We start from the raw sequence: 23,157 nt of genomic DNA on the forward strand, positions 1-23,157 counted from the left end.
CAGGTCAGCGAAGGGGAGGCCGCTGCAGCACCCAACTCCTGTGCCCGCCAGCTGACGCAAGAGGGAGGGAAGGAGGAAGGAACTGTTTCTCCTCTCCTAAGCTTCAAAGCACAATCGGCTTCCAAAGGGCGCCATAATCCTCACAACAGCGGGGGATGGGGGAGAAGCAAAGGGGGCGAGAAAGCTCATGGCGGGCTCGAAGCAGCACCTGCCAGCCTTGGTGACGAGAAATTCCCCACAAACCCAGGGTAGGGGTGGAGAAAAGGAGCCCTCTTTGGGAGGAAACCTCCACCTTCTTCTCCTTGGCTTTGCGCTCTTCTGTTTCTCGGCAGCCGGGCTGGCAAGCCTCTCCTGGCTGGAACTTCCTTTCCTTCCCTCCCTCTTGGTCTCTTCCTCCTTCCCTCCCTCTCCCATTGTCCCTTCTTTCCTTCCTTCCTTCCTTCCTTCCTTCCTTCCTTCCTTTCCTTCGCCTCCCTCTTTGTCCCTCCTTCCCTCCCTCTCCTTGTCCCTTCCTTCCTTTCGCCTCCCTCTTTGTCCCTCCTTCCCTTCCTCTCCCCCTTGTCCCTTCCGTCTTTCCTTCCTTCCCTCTTGTCCAGGATCGGGGCGAGCCTCTACAGCTGATCCGCGCTTCTTCAGCTGCAGCTGCTCTCCTTGGCTCCTGCCCAGCAAACTTGCTTGCTAGAAAACATGCGCTTGCTAATTTAGCAGAAGCGCGAATCATCTGTAGCCTGGCGCTGATCCTGGAGCTTCTGCTAACGTAGCAAGCAGCCTGCCTTTCGGCGAAGCTGAGCAAGTGAGCTGGGCGAGCTTTCCTCTGTCTCTGCCTGTGCACAGGCAGGTTTGCTGGCAGTAAAGCCCCCAGCCACGCTGGCAGCCTATCCCCCTCCTCTTGTCCCTTCCTGGGCATGGAGGGGGGGGAAGGAAGGAAGGGACGAAGAGTGAGGGAAGTAAGGAACAATGAGAGAGAGAAGGAAGGGAGGAACAATGGAAAGGAGGGAAGGGAGGAAGGGACAAAGAGGAAAAGAAGGAAGGAAGGAAGGAAGGAAGGAAGGAAGGAAGGAAGGAAGGAAGGAAGGAAGGAAGGAAGGGACAATGGAAGAGAGGGAGAGAAGGAGGAAGAGACTAAACAGGAGGTGAAGGAAAGGAAGGAAGGAAGGAAGGAAGGAAGGAAGGAAGGAAGGAAGGAAGGGAGGGAGGGAGGGAGGAAGGAAGGGAGGGACAATGGGAGAGATTGGGAAGGAGGAAGAGACTAAGAAGGAGGTGAAGGAAAGGAAGGAAAGAAGGAAGGAAGGGACAATGGGAGAGAGGGAGGGAAGAAGGAAGAGACTAAGGGAGGGGAAGGAAAGGAAGGAAAGAAGGAAGGAAGGAAAGGACAATGGGAGAGAGGGAGGGAAGGAGGAAGAGACTAAGAAGGAGGTGAAGGAAAGGAAGGAAGGAAGGAAGGGACAATGGGAGAGAGGGAAGGAAGGAGGAAGAGACTAAGGGAGGGGAAAGAAAGGAAGGAAAGAAGGAAGGAAGGAAAGAACAATGGGAGAGAGGGAGGGAAGGAGGAAGAGACTAAGCAGGAGGTAAAGGAAAGGAAGGAAGGAAGGAAGGAAGGAAGGAAGGAAGGAAGGAAGGAAGGAAGGAAGGAAGGAAGGAAGGAAGGAAGGGACAATGGGAGAGAGGGAAGGAAAGAGGAAGAGACTAAGGGAGGGGAAGGAAAGGAAGGAAGGAAGGAACAATGGGAGAGGGTGGGAAGGAGGAAGAGACTAAGAAGGAGGTGAAGGAAAGGAAGGAAAGAAGGAAGGAAGGAACAATGGGAGAGGGAGGGAAGGAGGAAGAGACTAAGAGGGAGGTGAAGAAAAGAAGGAAGAGACAAATGGAGAGAAGGGAGGGAAGGAAGGCAGGCACCCCACCCCAGTCCCATCTCAGAGACCCACAGATTCCCCCCCCACAGGCACTCTGCAACCTGAGTGATCAGCTGGCCACGTCCCCTGGCCATTAGTCACATGACCCTGGGACATTGTGAACGTCATAAGTGTGAAAAATGATCATAATTCGCTTTTTCAGTGCTGTTGTAACTTCAAACAGTCACTAAGCGAATTGTTGTAAGTCGAGGACTACCTATACTTTCCCATTTTTTCCTTTTTTTTGGTCAAGTTTTTGATACCCCCCCCCCGGCCAGCTGGATGGGGGGGTTCGGGGTCACCACAACATGAGGAACTGTATTAAAGGGTTGCGGCATTAGGAAGGTTGAGAACCACTGTCTTAAAGCTATATGAAAGTTATTTTATACAACAAAGACTATCTATTCTCTCTGAATTTATCTCCATCAGATAGTAATCAATGATGAAAACATAAGATGCATTTGTTGCCCTGTGATACACACTTCTACCTGTCTCTTCCCAATGAAGATAAGATTGTTATAAATAAAAGAGGGGTATCTATGGGTGTGAATTTGGATAGGATTTCTTATAAGGAACTACTTAGATTGGTAGGGAATGATTGGCAATTAAAACCATTAGTTGAGTTAAAGCAAGAAAATATTGTACAATCTTGGTTTCAGTATAATCAATTGTTGGCTAGGTGGAAATTAGATCAAAAGGTTGGTATTATTTCAATGGATGAGAATTTGGTAAAACAGATTAAAGATCAAAACCGAACACATATAAAGAGAATGTATAATGCTTTAATAGAATTGGATTCAGAAATGGACTTAGTTAAAGATTGTATGGTAAAATGGCCCCAAAATATTCAAGAACCGATTCCATTGGATATACGGGAGGTAATTTGGGTTAGAAATGTAAAATTTACCCAGGTCCAAAATTTAAGAGAAAATTTTTATAAAATGTTTTATAGAAGGCATCTGGATCCTAAAAAGTTGTCTTGTATCTATCCTAATTTACAGCCCAAATGTTGGAGATGTGGTAGTTTGGATGCTACTTATTTTCATATCTGGTGGACTTGCAGAAATATAAAAGCTTTGTGGATTAAGATTTGGTGGAACATTCAAAAGATTTTTAGGAGAAAGATAAAGTTTACTCCACAATTATTTTTATTGGGTGTTATTGTAGATTGTGATGCTAAAGAAACTAATTTGATGTTGAATTTGATAACAGCTGCAAAGTTATTGGTAGGGCAATATTGGAAGGATTGTTTGCCTACTATAGAAGAATGGACGCTTAAAGTCTCAAATTTAGCAGAAATGGCTAAGACTTCTGCTTATTTGAAGGATCATTCACAAGAAAGATACATTTCGGTTTGGAGAAGATGGATAGATTATATTCAGAATAAATATGGGACTAAAAAGTTCCATTTACTTTATGAGTAAATTTTAGAGTATTATTATTACTAATAGTTTACTATAGTGGAATTTTATTAGTTTTATTATTATTTTTAGTATTCATATTGTTTAACAATTTGGATATTGTATTGTTCAAGAATTAGGATATTAACTTGTTTATATTATTATGTTTATTTTTAATTTGTTTATTTTTATGTTAAAGGGGAGTTAAAGCACATTATGGACTTGGCTATTTACATAGCTGGTTAATGTTAGTTAGAGTATGATTATTATATTTGTTACCCTGTACTCAGCTCTGGGAAGTGGGGGAGGGAGAGGGGAGGTTTAGGGTGGGTGGGTTTTGGGGTGTATATTGTAACTTTTATAAAAATTTTCAATTAAAAAAAAAGATTGTTATAAATAAAAGTGCAAATTATTTTTAGCACACAGATTTTGCTAAGCACTCACGTTTCTCTCCAGTGTGTAAATGCTGGCGGTTCTGCTTGCCCTAGTTTAACAGCCCTTTGCAGAAATATTCAGTGGTGACATCAAGCTGATTTATCCCAAACAGGACTCAGGGAGAAGTGAGGTATTTATTCTCTCTTCCTGTCTCCAAATTAGCATTCTGTGTTTGCTGTCCAATGCAATTTTCACCAGTATCCAGGAAAACAGTAACTTATTTTCTAAAAAAATAAATAAATAATAATCATAGATTAAAACAATAAAATTTAACAGAAATGAAGATAGGGCAATCCAGCAAAACAGAGTTAATAATAATAGAAATATATAATATAGGACTGGATGTTCAAATTATTATGATCTTTTCCCTATATATAACTTAAAACTTTTATCATAGCATGGTTCAGCCATTGTTAAGGTGATGTAAGACCTATCCATATTAATGTTATTTTGACATAACAGTTCCATAATCTAAAACAGTGTTTCCCAAACTTGACAATTTTAAGGCATGTGGACTTCAACTCCCAGAATTCCACAGCCAGCGTTGCTGGCTGTGGAATTCTGGGAGTTGAAGTCCTCATGCCTTAAAATTGTCAAGTTTGGGAAACACTGATCTAAAAGATGCCATGAAGAGACATGATACTCTGAAAACGCAGCCCAATAATATTAGAACAAAAACAATGGGGTCTATTCAATTCTAAGCAGCAGTATGTTTAATTTACCACTTAGTATATTAAGCTATGTATGAGTATTAGAGGCCTTCAAATCTGAGGAATGGTTGTTGCCAGATGCTTAGTTTTAAAATAAAGTTTATCTGATTTGCATCCAGCTGTGTTCATCTGTCAAAGTAAATGGGAACAGCTGATGGATTGCATTCTTTCCTCTCCTGAAAAACGTCATGTGGCCCCATGTAAGAGATTTAAAAGCAATGACATGGAAACCGACTTGCACCACATTGCACACAACTGCAGATGTTATTTTTCTCCCAATCTAAATAACCATTGTTTTATAGTTCACTATTCTAGGATCAGGATGTCTTTCAGGACTACCATATTCAGGCTGTAAAAATCTAGCTTTTGTTGCAAGCTAATATTATCTGCCTTTTTTCAACCAATTTTCTCATAACTGTTAAGGTGCTGACTAGAAACTACGAGACCATGAGTTCTAGTCTTTCCTTAGGCATGGAAGCCAGTTGGATGATTTGGGGGGGCAGTTCATTCTTTCTCAGCACTGTTGTTGTGGGAAAAATAGAAGACAAGGCATTATGCGTGCCATTTGAGTTCTACCAAATAAATGTGGCAAATAAATTCTATGATACATTTGAAAAAAATAAACTGATGAAAGATTGTACAAGATTAGCTGGTACTTAAAATTCTATAGATTTTTTTTTCAATCTTGCAGAATTAAGAGATGTAACAAAATGGCTAGGCTCCCTTGCTGTACTTTATCACCTTGTGTTCCTAATCACAGTTTCTTCTGCCCACAAAAAAAGAATGATTTGAAGAAGAGTGAGTTTCTTTATTTACAGATTTAACATTACCTGAATCAGGTGGTAGAGATAGACCTGTGATTTATGAGCCCTCCAAACCCACCAGGATTATCAGATATACTTTATAAAAGGAGCAGTTCCAGTTTCTCTTAATCAGAAGACATTGTGTGTGGCATAATAGCAATTGTGAGATAACAGTGCCTATGTAGTGATACTTGAACTCTTCAGGCTGATCATGGCAGAGGCTAGCTTTAAGAGAGCTGAGAGAAAGAAATGCAACAGCAACAATTTTCATTGTCATTCTTGGGCACAATATGGCTTCAAATGAAAAAAAAAAAATCAACACCATTTTAAAGTGGCTCATTAATCACAGAGCACCCCCAGGATTTACTTTAGGGAGTTAGTCAAGGAACTCCCGGAGCAGTTTAAAGATCATGACAGTGCTTATGGGGTAAGAAAGGAAAATGTTTTGCCAGGTGTGGAACTCTGGTAATTTTGAAATAATGCAATTTGTAAATTGCAATAATTAAAAAAGAGAGAAATAATAAAAACTACGTAGGTTTGGTCCGTTTTAAATTAATCTTAACAAATACAGCAAAACTTGTTTCTGGTGCATTATAATTTGAATAGATCTATTAGTCCCAGAAGAGTTCAAGGCATGCAGCCAGCTGAACTTGATGTGTGAGGGACTTTTTTTTGCATCATACAGAGGCAATTCAAAACACCACAACTAAGATTTATGAACACGTGTCCTAAAAATATGAGTCAATAAAACTATTTTCAGCCATTCTAATCTACAATTAGTTTTTCTATTTACCCATGGCTACTCAGTAAAACTATTTCAAAATAGTATACTATTGAGTATTTTTAAAACTAGATACCACAAATATTATTTTTATATCATACGTACATATACATTTTATTCAACTGAGCTCCTATGTATACAGGGGGTCCTCGACTTACAACAGTTCATTTAGTGACCGTTCGAAATTACAACAGCACTGAAAAAGTAACATCTGACCACTTTTCACACTAATGACTATTGCAGCACCCCCATGGTCATGTGATCAAAATTCAGATGCTTGGAAACTGACTCACATTTATGACCGTTGCAGTGTTCTGGGGTCATGTGCTCCCCTTTGCTACCTTCTGACAAGCAAACTCAATGGGAAAGCCAGATTCGCTTAACAATTGTGTTAGTAATTGAACAATTGCAGTGAACAACTGTGGGAAGAAATGTAATAAAATGGAGCAAAATTCACTTAACAAATGTCTCGCTTAGCAACAAAAATTATGGGCTCAATTGTGGTTGTAAGTCAAGGACTACCTATATTTGCATATGTAAATGGATTTCACTTGAACTAAAACATGAAAGAAAAGAAATGGGAGGAAATGTACAGTGTTGTGGCCCAATTATTTATGAAGAGTTTGCAATATTTTGGAATCAAACTATGATTTGATTTTCCAAATCAAAATTCTGGCAACTGCCTGGACAAGTTTTTGCAGATTACTTGGCAAGATTTTTGGAAATAGTTTGCCTTTAATTTTTTTCCCCTACAGCTAAGATTACCAGATATCTGAACAGGTGAAGGAGTACATAGACAATTGGAAAGGAAGACGCACTAACTACTTAACATAATGAAAATTACAGTGAAAAATTACAAAGTACTTGAGCCTGCAAGTATATGAAATTACTTTTTCCAGAATCAGGCTGGTTCTTCAATTATAATATTTTTCTTACAAATCTCTATTTTCAGGAACGTACACAGACAATCATTTAGTTGATACTAAAGCACTATACCAGCTATGGCAAATCTAGACAGCATACTAAAAAGCAGAGACATCACCCTGCCAACAAAAGTGCGTATAGTCCAGGCCATGGTTTTCCCAGTTGCAATGTATGGCTGTGAAAGTTGGACCATAAGAAAGGCTGAGCGCAAAAGAATTGAGGCCTTGAACTATGGTGCTGGAGAAGACTCCTGCGAGTCCCTTGGACTGCAAGGCGTTCAAACCGGTCAGTCCTAGAAGAGATCAACCCCGACTGCTCTTTAGAAGGCCAGATCCTGAAGTTGAAACTCAAGTACTTTGGCCACCTAATGAGAAGGAAGGACTCACTGGAGAAGGGCCTAATGCTGGGAAAGATTGAGGGCAATAGAAGAACAGAGAATGAGATGGCTGGATGGAGTCACTGAAGCAGTAGGTGTGAACTTAAATGGACTCCAGAAGATGGTAGAGGACAGGAAGACCTGGAGGAACATTGTCCATGGGGTCGTGATGGGTCGGACACGACTTCACAATTAACAACAACAAAGCACTATACCAGTTTCACCATAGAAATGTATGACAAGTCATGTGATCTATAGACTACAGTGAAAATAAATTTGAAAAGACTGAATTGAAACCGAATATTGGAATTAAGAAATAAAGTAAACAACTTTAAATCTAGGCTGTTGAATCTGCTGATGGACAAGGGAAAGAAACAGACAAGTTACAAGGTCACAATAAGTAAAAGTCTAAATGACTACTGAAAACAGTCCAAAATTTTTAAAAAAACAAAAACACTCAAAATCGAACGATATTTTAAGACTATGCCTGGCAGATAGAAGGCATCAGGATAAAAGGAGGTCATGTGCTCCTTCTGCCACATGTCAGGTAACTCTACTAAGAACTGAGCGTGAATGGCCCAAGGTCACCCAGATCACTTCGTGTTAAAGCAGCATTTCAACTCAAAATCTCTTCGTTTCTAACCTGATGTCTTAACTACTGCACCAATTGACTGGTGATAAAATAGGAGTGATTTGTTGATCTGCTTCTTTTTATCAACATCAGATGCTATACAATATGCTTTCACTGTTCATCCTATAAAATAGTATGAAAGTATGAGCACATTCTGAAAATAAGAAAATGCAGACTAATATATTGCATGATATCTGACTTTTTTTATAGAATATGAGGATAACCTTGAAAAAGTAACACAAGAACAGTGTTGTAACTAAAAAATTAGTTCTGAAATAGCTGTCTTATAAACTCCTTGTGACAAGCAGCTGTCAGGAGTATTTGTGGGCAATCTCATGTCCTCTTCTCATCTGGAGAGGAATTATAAAAGGCTGGTCTATAGTACTTGCCAGCTCTTCATTCTGCCATTGTCATCCGCTTCACTTTTTAGAACCATCTAAAACAGCGGTTCTCAACCTATGGGTCGCGACCCCATTTGGGGTCGATCGACCATTTTACGGGGGTCGTCAAACAATGCGATCCGCCATTTTCCCCCCTCAGGGGGCGGCGCCGCGCATGCGCACGGTGCCACGCATGCGCAGCACGTTCGTGTGAGGGGGGTCACCGTCACACGAACGTTGAGAAACGCTGATCTAAAAAGTTTGCCATTTATTTCCTGGAACTCTCAGGATCATAACAATTTTTGATTGAATTTACAGTAATTTGTCTATGTAGTCGTTAAGAATAAAAAGCAACTTGATGGCACATAATCAATTTCTCATTTCTCTGAATCTGACCACTTTTGTTTCTCATTTCTCATGTGGCCATTCTTATTTTAATGTCTCATTCTCATGCTAGATTGAGATTTTTTAAACAAAAGCTTGCTCTACAACTTTTATCAATTTTTGTGCATGCTGCTCCAAAGGTTAACATTTTTATTAATATGTTGTAGTTTTTGCAAATTATTTTACACTGATTATGCACCGATATAGCGCACTATATTTTGTCTAAATAATTTGCATGTGTTTCTTTTCCTAATACTTCTTGTTTGGTGACCTGCTTTGCAGAATTCAGAGAAAAGTGTCTATCATGATTAAAAAGAGAAGTCTCCCTACACTATGTGTTAGGAAAGAGAAAATATTTGAATGCAAGCTTACCTAATTTTAATTTGCAAACCAGTTCCCGAACTCCACAGTCATCTTTCGAAATGCCCCTATCTCTTTACACAGTTCCAAAAGTTTGTGAGATTAAGTCTTATTTTGGATAGGGGTGATTTATTTTATTTATTAAACCAATGTATATACTGGCACATCTCACAAACAAGCGACTCTTATATTTAGAAGAAAATGGCAAATAAGAGAAGTGTTGTGCAATTATCTATTCCACTGTTTCATTTTACTTTCTCCCAAAGCTTATTTTGGCCAGGATACAGATTTTCTTAATGTAATGTGAGAAGAGGAAACATGGATGAGAACAATTAGAAGGCAGTTTTATTTTTCCTTGATATAAAGAAATCACTCAAGCAGTTTAATTATATCTAGCTAGAAAAAACTTCAGTGGTAGCATGTGTGTGAGACAGTGTCCATAGTCTAAGAAACACAATCCTTTGAAGTCTATTAGGTATGTATTTTAAATTAAATCTATACAATGATAATTTCCTGCTTTTATAAATTAACTTCTGCACATCTCAAAATTAAAATGTAAAACATAAAAGCATTTGGAAGCCCTTATATAATAGGCATCATGCAGCTACTTATTTTGCACTCTGAGAATCTCTTCTTCACAAAATGTGATATTATTTATAGTATCTTTTGAATAGTCAATTGAAATTGCAAGCCTCTTTCTTTCACTTGAGCTGCTTTTAGTCCCAGCTGACCCAATGTAATAATTCTACCGTATTACATTTCAACTGACCTACACAAAGCTTTGCATCTTTACATCAGGACAGAAAAAAAACGGCCATCAGATAACATATAATTCTATAATAATAGGAATTTCCTCCTGTCATTCAGCCTGCATGGAAGAACAGAAGCTCTGCTTTCTCTAGTAAACACGACTCTTCTGTTTTTGACTTTGGCATACAAAGCAATTAAAATTGCTTGCTGGGATACCCAGCATCACTGCTTGAGCTGGTGTGTGCGCTCTTTCGAGTCAGTGGTGACCCAAGGCGGAACTAGAACTCACATCTTCCAATTTGTATCCTTATGCCTCAACTACTACACTAAACTGACTTGTGACATTAGTTCACACCAAACATCCTTTCACTTTGGATACAGACTTATCCTTTGTCTACAAAGCTAGTGCTCAACACTAGAAAGAATATATAAACTTTACTACTTGTAATGCAGAACAGTTCCCCTCCTCTGAGTATTTAATTTTATCTCTTACAAACTTCCATCATAACTTTAAAACAAAATTTTAAAGTGAACAAAAAAATGTTTGTAGATGGGAAGCTTTTAAAAAAAAAATCACAAGCTATCCCAGCAGTCTTTTGTTTTGTACTTTCTTACTACTACTATTTCACTCTGGGTATATGTACCATATACATTTATATCTATTGAAATATCAGTTTATTAAATGAAGCCAACATTGCTAAATTCCTAGAGCCCCAGCCAACATGGCCAATGGTGAATAATTCTGGAAAAGTTCGATCACTTCTTTAAGACAGCAGCTTCCCATCCTGGAGCTTTGTTTTTTAATGTCTTTCAGTCAGTGAAATTCCTAGTGAGTGCCTAGAAAAATCCCTGAATAGTTTTCTTAATAAGATTTCAGATGCAACTTGCAGTTGCCTCCTTCCTAGAACTGAGGGAGAGTGGTTGGCCCAAGCAAAGGTACCTCAGTTGACTTTATGTTTAAGGCAGCACTAAACTCATGTCTCCTGGTTTCTAGCCTGATACCTGAACTACTGTATCAAATTGGCTCTCTGTTTGTAACTATCAATTCATAAATTCTTGCAATCCATGGAAGCAGGGACTCTACTTACTGCAAAAAGAAAGAGAAGAAGGTATATTGTAACTCCAGCCTTACCACTGCATAAAGATTGCATCATATTCTCCTATCTCCTCCATCTCTAAGTCCATTTCTTCTGCTTCACCCTCTGATTTCTTGTTTATTTGTTCACACTCTGTTGTCGTTGTCTGGGAGCTTTCCAGTTGTAGCTTCAATGTGGAGATTTGGTCCTTTATATCATCTAGGTTATTTTTAGTCTCATTATGGTTTCTTTTTATGTCCTCTTTATGTGCAAGAATTGTTTGATGAATTTGCTGTAGCATAGAGAGTATTTCCTTCTGAAAGGTATTTGTTTTTTTCTTGAGGCATCATTCCTAGAAATCCTCTAGTATCACCAGTCTCAGTAAGAGTGGGACAAAATTTCCTCTAGTTTTCTGGTCTTTGTATACAGCCTTTATAATCCAGTCCTAATAGCAATATTTTATAGTAATCCTTTGTATCCTGAAAATTATCAGTCAGGCAAGGTTGTAATCCACAACATTCCCAGTGTTCAAAATGTTCAACCTCCCTGCAGCCAGACATATTCAAAAGTCAATTTTTTTTTCTCTCCCACTGGTTCTTGAGATTAAATAGGAGAAGGGAAATATGGACTACCATATACAAATAAAATACTGCAACTCCTACCTATAACAATGAAAATACAAAAGACCCTTTACTCCTTTCTTCAAAATACACCTGATGACAAGGAAGAAGATTCTGGAAAATGGAACATAGAGCAGGCAGGAGAAATGTTTAGGGAATATGGATAGGCGGAGTTCCTCTCCAAAAATACTCTGCCTAAATTATCTTTCTCACGGAAAGCAACTTTCACAAAAAAAGAAAGAAAGAAAGAAAGAGAAAGAAAGAAAGAAAGAAAGAAAATTCTTGGGCGATTTAATTTAATTTAATTCTTGGCCTGGAAAGCAGCTTGGCGAAGAAAGAACACGAGAGTTAGACTTAAAAAAATAGAGGATTTGATTTATCAGAGGGAGCATCTGTTTAATATACCTGTTTGAATATGATTAAAAGAACAGATGATCCTTAGATATAACTAGATTTTTATAATGGCAGATAGGATTTAGAATTAAAATAGCATTCTTTTTCTTCTTTTGATATGGGAAATTTAAAAATAAGAGGATTGGTATGAATAAATTTTTTTAGCTATATAAATGTAATTAATATTGGAAAATTATAACTGACAAAGATAGTTTAAATATTGATGGGAAATCAAACTTTAATAAGAACACAAAAAACAGGATATTGACTTATGAATTGATATTGTTATTTCTATAATATTAGTAAAATATTATGAAGATGTCTATATCTAATTTTGTATACATCAATAGTACTAAGAATTGTAATTGTTTAATGAGGGAGAAAGGGAAAAAATGTGGGGAAGAAAGGAAGATCAAAGAAAAAATCCTGGATTGTGCAGTACTGAATAGATTTATATTGAAGAAGTTAACATTAAATACGTGAACCCAGACATGTTTACTAAGCTCTAAATATTTGTAATTTTAAAAAATTAATAAAACCTATATAAAAAGATTGCATCATATTATTTGATGTTTTATTTATTCTGAATGGAAACTAGAAATGCAGTACTGAAATATTCAACATCTGAGTCCATAGACATTGTGTATTTGTGAAGTACATAGCATATCCTTTATATTAGGGTTGCATTGGGATTACTTTAGTAGCAATCCTACACTGACAAGCTGTTAAAAATGCAACAAATTTTAATACTTCCTAATCAACAAGCCAATTTTAAGATTTAACCTTTATTAGTACATGGGCTCAGTTTTATTTTGGCTAAAAACCATGGGGTTTTGGTGCTTTGAATCCAAGTACAGATGTACTGTATATTTCAAGCAAAGATTCGTGTTTCTGCTCACAATTGCATCCTTCCTAAAATAAGCCTGTCAGTGCATATCTACAAGTACCAAAAACCCCACAAAAGTTACAAGTGTACCAAATATTTAATCTTCCTGTTTGTAAATATTCTGTGGTATTAAAAGAGTCCAAGGAGTCTAGTTTTATTTGATAAATGTATATTCCATGTTTTCTTCAGAAGCCCAAAACTGAGATGTGTAGCAGTTACTCTTCCATTTTTCCTCACAACCATCCACTGAGATAGGTTGGGCTGAGAGAGAGAGAGTTACTTAGCGTAAAGTCACCCAAAATGGGTAGCTGTGGCTGAGAATAGACTTAAACTTGGCCTTCCCTAATCCTAGTCCAACACTTGAAGTTCTGTAACATGGTAGCTTAACCACGTCTGCTAGCTGTTGAAAAATACATTTTGTTCACCAGAGATCACTGGGCAAGTTTCTTCTATAACTTTATACACAGATATTGGGATGCATGCAAAAGATACACACAGAGAGTCAAGTGTTTCTATGCAGTGGCATTTGCAGATTCACCTGCAGAAATGTTATTTTACTCAATACTGTTATCATGTTTTCAAGCTCTCTTAAAATCCAAGTCCCTGTGCACAGGACAGTGCGTCAGAATTAGTCCTTTATGTCTTCTAATATTAATTTTTTTAAAGAACGGCCAACAAAAATAGAAACTTGGTGACTGGTTTTACTCTGAGGAACATATATAGCAACAGATTCTTTTCAAAGAACACAAGGGTTCCTATTCTTCACGTGCTAACACTTGTGTAGCCCTAAGGAAAACAAACTGTCATATTCTCTTTTATTGCACATTCTAGTATAAACCAGCTGCAAATACATCTTTATTCACTCAACCAAGCCTGATTTATGGCTGCCTGGTTAACCCACCAGCTCAGGCACTCCAGATGCTGCGCTGCCGCCACTGCTGCTGGTGCTGCAAATGCAGAGATTCTCCATCTGGCTGTTTTGAAACCCTGACATTCCCAGCACATCTTACCTCTGCAGATGCTGTGCAGCACAAGAGCAGACCATGGTCAGATGCAAAAGGAAAACAGAAAAACTGTTTAGTTCCCCTTCATCTTCCTGTGACTTTTGTGACTGCAATAAAGAAAGAGTTTTCCACTTTTCAGTCAGGGATGGCAAGAGAAAGTCTGCAGGAGGTAAAGGGAGGAGGAGGAGGAGGAGGAGGAGGAGGAGGAGGAGGAGGAGGAGGAGGAGGAGGAGGAGGAGGAGGAGGAGGAGGAGGAGGAGGAAGAAATAATCGGCAGGAAAACATTTGTGTCTTGCAAAAAGTACGGTAAGTTCTGCTGCATGCCCTCACCTAAACCTGCATAATTTGGGCAACAACCTATGATGACAGAGACTATTTTTATTATCTTGAACTCATATTTCATTGCTATAGCTCAATTCTGTTATTCTGTTTACATTTGTAGGGTTGAAGATTAGTAGACCACTTCATCATGTCCTTATTTGTACTTTATCCTTTAAAAAGGGGGGGAGTGAATAACAAATGACAACAGAAGAATATTGTGAGATATTGAATCCTTCCGTTTTCAGTGACTCTATTGACCCAGAGATCTTTCAAAATACATGCACGTTTTTCTAGTCCAAGATTTTTAAAAACCAAAAAGATTCAGAGTGCTTACTTTTTATTCCACGCCACATCACGCGTACAATCCCAACTCCTCTTTCTGAATCTACACCTTGAATACAATTGGCTCTTCTGTGTTGCCATGGAACTGAAACCTTTGCAGCTCAGATGGTGATGCATTCCATGGAGAACACTGTTCTTACACTTCCTATCACAGAAGTAACATCACTGCATAATATTAACTCCTTTAGTATCACACACTCTTGTCTGCACATTTTACACGTTTCCCTCCTTTGTCTTCTGCCTCAGTAAGCAGCATCTAAGTATGCTGTGCTTATCTTATATCTCCAGAAATCAAATTAAGCACAGAGGGGGGAAAAAAGCAGACTATGTCATCTTGCAGCTACTGTGATGCCAGTTGCATTTTAATTGGGGGGGGTCTTATAATGTTTTCCAAATTAAGGGTATACAGCATCAAGAAGAATACAATTCTCATTACCATATCTATAACTGAAACTCCATAATTAACCATGTTTATCACCTAATTAAGACAATTAGTACCTTGTCCTCCATTGATGGAGACAGTGCATTCTTTAACTAGCTCCATTCCACTCAATAAGTAACTGAGATCTGAAGATGAGGACACCGTTCTTGGACAAAGTTGGCTACTATGCTTGATAAGAGAATGGAAGAAAAAGCAGAATGGGCAGGCTGGATCAAGAAATTAGCAAAATTTCCTTGTAAAATGAATCAGTTTCAGTCATTCTACATGCACCTCTCCTAAAGCTAGACTTCCCAACTAAGTGTTATCCAGACATAATCCCATAATCCCAATTTTCATAATTTTCATGAGCAGATGATAACCGATGGCTTCAGACACTGTTTTTCTGGGGGAAATACTTGAGCTATTATGTGAAATTTTATGTCACATAAGAAGGTAGATCATTAGCAAGCTGTACAGGAGAACAAAAGCACCTCAATATCCAAATCAAATGAAAAGCCAATGTCAGGTCAAACTTTTTTTTTTTTAATACAGTGGGATTATAAACCAAGACAAGTATCAGTCAAATCAGATTGTATAACTGGAGATAGTTCAAGAGTGTTCACTGGAAAAAAATATCTCAGAATTAGAAATGGGAGGAGTAAACATGAAAAATGTAGCAATTGTTTTTTTGCTTGTCCTGTGTAAATTATAATTCTATTCATTTCATATTTCAGGATGACTGAACAAGTTACTTTATTATTACACATTTAAACATCCACATTTTCAACTATTTCTTGTTCATTTTTCAATTTAATTACCATAAAAAAATCATGAAGTCTGTTTCTAGTAACAATACCGGTTTCTCTTTCTTGTGGTTCCTGATGACCAATTCTCTTTCAAGAATTGCAGTTTCCCAAGCAGATGTGCTTTACATTGACCAGATAACTGTCATAAACTGCATACTTAGGGTATCCACATTTGAAATAGGTTAGGCAGAAACCACTTTCAAGTTGTATTGCAGACAGGAGATAGGCTGCCATTATATCAAACATGCAATCCACTATTTGATATGCTGAACAAGCTTGGTTCCTTTGCTTCCTATTTTCAATGAGAAATAGAAAAATAAAAGAGGGAGGGGTGGAGCACATTCTCAATTGTTTGGTCACACTATATTCCATCATCCTTTGTTACATACTTGTGTGTTCTGTGGAAAACGAATTCCTTACTAAACATCCTCATTATGCAAACATCCTCTCAGCAAGTAGCAATGTTGACCTTGTCTGGGCTCAGAAACTAAGCCGGACTGGATCCAGTTACTATCTGGATGGGAAAATTAAAACCAGAGCTGTAGGCTAGATTAGGATGCTTAAAAAAAAAACCCTCATGCTAAGGAAAAACAATGACAAACTACTTCCCTATTACTGCCAAGAAAATGAACGGATATCTCCATTAATGTCTCCAGTTGAGTTGAGTTCAATTTAAAGGCAGTTTCACTTTACAGTTATGTATATAGCAGTATGTTCTACCATAAAACATATCTCCATGATTTTAAAAACTAACCAGAGATTAACAATAATTGTTGAACATAAGAAAAGAAGTAATTTTAAATATCTTTAAAAACAAGCCATATCCCGATGATTAAATGAACGAATATTGATAGAATACAAACATAGCTTTTACGCACCTACATTTATCAGGTTAGCAGGATGTCAAGATTTCTAATGCAAATTAATCAGAGGACCGAAATATACTTCTCATTACTCCGTTGTGATCTTAGCAAATGAGGAAACTTTCTTTTAGACATGGCATAATTTGTAATTTAGTAAGAAACTCCCCTTAGTTTCAATAATAGAGACCAAGCATGATTTTGAAAACAAAACAAAACTTGTGCAGGACAATATTATTTAAAAAAAAGAACAATTCTGAAAAAGGGTAGAAGAAAAACTCAAGAGAGCGAGCTTCATACAGTTTGTTAAATATGCAGCATACAAACTTTTTTTGCTTTTATATAACTTCTTATCGTTAAGACCTAAAATGAACCCTAACCAAAAAGAAAAACTGCAGCAGGTATGATAGTCTTCATACCATCTGCTTAACAGCACAGATGGCTGAAAGCAAATATCCCCAAATTATACTCTTTGCATCTGGTTTCCTCTTAAATATAAATTTATGCTAAAGGCCTCTTTCTTGATATACCATCATCTCGGCAGGCAACAGATAACAGCCAACTATTAGACCTTACAATCAAGACATATATTTAATCCCATATTAATTATCATCATTTCTCACACTACAAAAGAATAATTTTTACCATTAACAAAAGGAATTTGAAGTATTATTCCTCTCTCTCTCTCTCTCTCTCTCTCTCCCTCCCTCCCTCCCTTTCTCCTTCCCTCTCTCTCTCTCTCTCTCTCCTAATCTAAATAAATGGTCGCTTAAATAATGAAAGTTGGTCAGACAGAGATTGTAATCTCAACAAACATAGAATAGTATTTAATCATAATCAAGGTAGTTGATAAATCGAAACCCTGGTCGTGAAAATTTGATTTAATTTAAGCCCAGAGTTAGAACAGAGGGAGCACCAAAGGAAATGCTTCAGCAATTCAGCAAGAGTAGCTGAAGAAGTGAAAAAACTGGGACTTTGGTTTTACTAAGTGTCAAAATATGGGTTGCACAAACCACAGTTTCTTCTGATACTAGGATCAGAAACATTTGTTTGATTCTCTTTTTAGATCCATTTTATTGACAAATTATTGTTTTTATTTAACCAGTGCTCATTAAATCACAGTGATTTGATTCATACATAATGCTAAGCTATAATGTATCAATTGATATATTCCATTAAGTCAAAGCAAACAAACTATATTATGGCATAGTGCAGTGATGGCAAACCTTTTAGAGACCGAGTACCCAAAAACTGGCCCCGCCCTCACTCCACCCCCTGCCCTGCCCCTGCTCTGCCCCCCATCTTCCACCCCACCTACCCACAGGACTACTCACCACCTCCAGAGCACGCCGCATATTGCCCAGACAGCCCAGCAGCACTATGGCGGCCACACCCTCTGCCCGCTCCCTGCAGCATCAATTGCATGATGGGGTGTGAGGGCAGAATCTTATCTATGCTGCCTGGCTGCCATGTCCTCGGCTGTGCTGCTCCATGTGGGCCACACTCAGGGGCAACTCCTTCAGGGGGGCTGCGGGAAAGGGGGTCGCGGGGGGAGGCAAGGCTGGGGCAATGGCATGTGTGCCCACAGAGAGGGCTCCGAGTGCCGCCTCTGGCACCCGTGCCATAGGTTCGCCACCACTGGCATAGTGTGTATATAATCAGGCCTTTATTCCTGCATTGTTATTATAGGAATGAAGAGGAGAGTGACATATTGCAGCAGATATATTCTGGAATCACATATATAACTGTGATTCTAAAATATATGTATATCTGCTGCAATTCGTGAATAAACCCAAGCAGTTTTGGTTTTTTGTTTGTTTTTCATGAATGTAGATCATCTCGGGGTTAACACGCACCTTCTTCATCATTTACAACACTGGTAAATGGTCTGTGGACTACTGGGGTCTGCGGACTACTGGGGGGCCATGATGTCATCACTGGGGGTCCGCAAAGGCTTGAAGAAATGATATGAGTTAAATCTTAAATCTTGGGGATATTTAAAGGGGAGTCCATGGTGAAGAAAAGGTTGAGAACCACTGATTTACAATATGTCAATCTATCAGTGCTGAAGAGATTCAAAATGGTGAGAAATCTCTATGTTTAATATTTTATATCTAGAGGAGATTGCTACAATCACAGAACTTTTGGCCCTCCTGTTCAGAGCTCTTATGTATTACCTCACCGGTAACAGATACATACCAATATGATTTCAGTTTTCTTAAGTAAGATCTAGCTTGTTTCTACTTGTTTCTGTGCTGTCCTTAGGCAACCTCATCTTCCATACTAAATTCTGTCCTAGGCCCTTCTTGTTCTGGAGAATTTCATACATTAATTCATATTCTTCTTTATATGACTTAATAAAGTATTTTATTTAGACTCTTCCACTAACAACGTGAGTTTACTAGGAAAGGGAAGAGGACAGAAAGGTCACAAAAGAGTACCTTGCTATTTAAAATGCTTTTTTTCAAATATGAAATGAAGAAGCAACAATATAGTTAAGGTGTAAACTTTTTGTTCAGTTTGTTTTAAATATTTTCAAAGCTCTCTACAGTTGAAATCTGTTTTTGAAATGTATTTTGTTAATCTTTGGTTAATGATTGTTATTAAGCATTAATTCATCGCGTTTGCTAGTGGATCTCATTCTGCTCTTTTGAATCTCATTGTTTGACAGAAACAAACTCTGTTTCTAACTAGTAGCAGTTAGAGTGCTGCACTAGCACTAGGGACATTCCCATTGGTAAGTAGGTAAGTTTAGTTTGATAAAGGTGCTTTTTGAAAAGGCAACTGGATCATTTTTTCCTTGACGAAGAAGAAGACGACATTTTGCTTCTCATCCAAGAAGTGATCATCAGTTGCAACCTCTAATTTGATCACTTTCTCTTGATATTACCCACTCCATAGGATTCTTGGATAGATAAAGATGGAACAGAGATGACTCAGCTCCTTGGAGAAAAAGACAAGATATAAACGTAGGAGATAAATTAAATTCTCAGGCAGGTCTGCATGTATGTATAAAACCATTATCAAGATACACAGAGAAACTGCTATAAAGAAAAACCGTGAAAAGCAAATATCTACCTATAGAAACACAACATAGAAATAATACAAACACCACCAACATCGAGCCAGGTCTAGACTGACTGTGAACCTGACTAGACTTTTCTACAGCAGAATCTTGACTAGGAAATGCCTTCTGAAGAATATGATACTACATTTTAGACGTGCAATAAGACTTGAAAAATTTTATTTTTATTTTATTTTGTTGTAACTTTAGTGGACTGTATTTTTTTTACATACACACACACACACACACACACACTTGATGTCTCTCCATTGGGCAGAAATAAACAAACAAACAAACAAATAAATAAATGTAACTGTTTTCCCAACTATTTGGAGCAGATGAATAGATTAACTATTATTGATGCAGTAGATTTTGTTTTCTTTTTGTTTTGTTGGTAGGGGGAGTGAGGTGGATTTATTATTTATCTGTAGGTGCTGGGGTGTATATGTGATGGGTTTAAATCTTTGTAAGTCACCCAAAGTCACATGTGTGAGATGGGCAGCTCTATAATTCAAATTAACAAATAAAAGTGTTTGGAGTTGGGGGCTGTGGTGACATCATTTCTGTTTTTGCTTTGTTGGTGTTTTATTCCAAATATCTATTAAATACTATTAGAGAGATATCCTAATCAGAGGATCTAATGCTATATAACCAGTGTCCTCAAACCATGGGGATTCTCAAGTTACATAAAAATCCATTGTTCTTCTTAATTTAAAAGCTAATTGAGTTTTCTCAGGTATAGAGGAAGCCCTGTTTAAACTTGCTCCCACTTTCCCTGAGCAAACCAGGAACAGACATACAAGCCCAAATAAGTTTTGAAAGGCTAAACATACAGACCTAGTCATCTGTCCAGACCATCTGCCAATTGCAACAGCTGCATCATTATTTATTGACTACATTCATAAGAGGAGATCACACACGTTCATTCATTCAGAGCCTTTAAAATATCAAGTTGTATATTTGTATGTCTATGCATATATATGCAAAAATGCATGATGAAGAACGAGGGTGATTGCTTAGAAGCTTAGATTGCTTAGAAGCCCTTGTTTCTGAAATTTCTCCAGTAATTGTTAAGCAAGTCAGTTAAAAACTGCTCCTACCATTCAAACCAAAACAACATATATAAAGGCTAGCTCTGCTCCCTACTTTCCTTAGATAACCTTTTCCTGGCCAGCTTCAGCTATCTATTCAATATGAGTGTTTATGTTATCATGTTTTCCTCCATTCATATCAATCTAAATCAGCCTCCATCAACTTTTCCTCCATTCATATCAGTCTAAATCAGTTTTCACCTGTTACTTAAAGCGAGCAGCTAAGGATGGTAGAAGCAGTAAGGCAATTGTTAAAAGGAAGCCTGGCAACTACCTTACTGAATTTATCAAAATCCTCTATATTCTTCCACAACATGAGAAGAACTGGTAATTACTTAGCCTCAATGACAATAATCCTATTAAGCCACTGATTATAATATATATATATTATGTATAATGCTTCTTGTTACATCACAAACTATTATCAGTTCTCATAATCAGATCCTTTCTTAACTGAGTATGTGTGGAAAGGAAATATGATGTCCATGACCACTTTGACTTAGTTTCCATGTTTCACTTTGTAAACAAAGCAAATCAACCCAGTCATAAAACAAAGATCTGGGATCTAGGCCAAAGAGAAGAACAGTTGAGTGTCTCAATAGAAAACATACTTCTCTTAACATGGTGGACTGCACCAAATACACACTACGTAAAAATAGATCTCTATCCCTCTCTCTCTCTCTCTCTCTCTCTCTCTCTCTCTCTCACACACACACACACACACACACACACACACACACCAAGAAGGGAACTAGAAGTCATGTAAACCTTATACAGAAGGCATGAATTATGTAAACATCCATACTTCTCTTAGTGCCTAAGGGAGGCTGGATATTATAGACCATTCTAAGAATTAATTGAATATGAGATGGATCTCTGCCTTGCTTGCATGCTCAGTATTCCTGGCTCAACTAGAGAATTATTAATGAAAATGACTCAACATGCTAACAAAAACAACAGAATTCCAAATCCAACACTATTTTTCTTGTCAACTCATCTTCAGCCTTACTTTGAAAGCTAATTACATGCTTTGAAAAGCATATAAACATATATGCTGGTATCTGTAAATGGCAAGGGGAGGGCATTATAACCTTTTTTCTTTTTTAATAAGCTGGCCAAAGGATGGCCAAAGAAAAGGAGGGGGAAACAGCAGAAGAGGAGGAAACTGCAGGCAGCAAACATTTCCTGGAGATACAGACATCCGTGCAAACGCCTGGTGTGCAAGCTTAGGTGATATAAGGTCACACATCCACACCAACTCAACAGCAGAAGTCTCTGAAGGAAGAATAGCTATGGGCTGCTAAAATATCTAGGGTGATCAGCAAGAGAGAACAGCTTTAAATGGAACATGTCATCAAATGTAATTGTATGCATTGAGATTCTGAAATCGCAATAGGAATAATTCCTAAAAGCACAAAAATAGGTGTGAGACACAGAGAAGGCTGACAGAAGGAAAAAAGAAAAGAGAAAAGACAATCTGTCTGAAACACAAAGAGATTATGTAAATATTAACAGGGGGCAAAACCTACACCCAGATACCGCTGGCTACACAAGATTAAAAAAACAAAAACTTAAAAAAGCAATTATTCACCACAACATTGGATCCATTTGTGCGATTTTTATCCACCAAATGCCTCTGTAAGTATCCATAAGCTAAATTTCTGTTTTTCACTATTTCATATCCTGATTACCACTCTTGAATGGTGACATGTTTTTACATGACAGAAAAATATTTATATCCCCATTTAAATGAGAGCATAGATATATCCCACTTTCAGAATCTGCTATCATAATTTCAAAGACCATTCTATTTTTCTAGCTGATACAGAAATACCCCTATGTTTACATAGATCAGTGATGGCGAACCTTTTCGAGACTAAGTGCCCAAATTGCAACTCAAAACCCACTTATGCATCGTCGAGTGCCGGGTGGGTGTGACCCATTGGGTGGGTATGGCCCATTGGGTGGGCGTGGCCCATTGGGTGGACTTGGCTGCAGTGGTAACGGCAGACTGGGTGGGACTAAAAAGTTCAATCAATTAATTCCAACTTTGCAAGATATTTTTTTTTCCCACGAAATTGACTGATTGAACATTTTTTTTTTTTGCACACGGCGGCAGAGGCCTAAAGTGAAAAGGTTTTATAAAACCCAGCTGAAGGCCTAGGACTGGGGCGACGGCGCGCGTGCCCACAGAGAGGGCTCTGAGTGCCGCCTCTGGCACCCGTGCCATAGGTTCGCCACCACTGACACAGATGATACTCAAGACAAATGAATGATTGTGTTTTAAGATATCTATCAAGAAGCCAACAAGAAGAGAAATGAACCTGAAGTTATTTTCCTTAGAAGAGCACAAAATCATAACAAGCTCTAAAATTATTAAACCATCTGGAAACAGTGACCCCAAAGCTAATACGTTCAATACAATTGCAGGTGGATAATTTCTGAAGAAC

General features: G+C 38.0%; 1 protein-coding gene across 6 annotated transcripts in view; it reads right to left on the reverse strand.

The window, feature by feature from the left end:
• HIVEP2 (HIVEP zinc finger 2) overlaps positions 1 to 23,157 on the reverse strand; it is a 155,550-nt gene that overhangs the window by 91,140 nt on the left and 41,253 nt on the right. For 3 of the 6 annotated variants that reach the window (XM_039346814.1, XM_039346817.1, XM_039346813.1), the window contains exon 2: positions 3,734 to 3,948. The exons of 2 other annotated variants lie outside the window; for them this stretch is intronic. The gene's annotated coding sequence lies outside the window, so the exon portion shown is untranslated. Of the gene's footprint in view, positions 1 to 3,733; positions 3,949 to 13,808; positions 13,910 to 23,157 lie in introns of those variants that run through there. One more of the 6 variants, XM_039346816.1, reaches the window with a different exon arrangement.

The sequence above is a fragment of the Crotalus tigris genome, unplaced genomic scaffold, assembly GCF_016545835.1.
Source record: "Crotalus tigris isolate CLP2741 ecotype Arizona unplaced genomic scaffold, ASM1654583v1 scf7180000018030.5226217, whole genome shotgun sequence".
In the NCBI taxonomy this organism is placed as follows: Eukaryota; Metazoa; Chordata; class Lepidosauria; order Squamata; family Viperidae; genus Crotalus; species Crotalus tigris.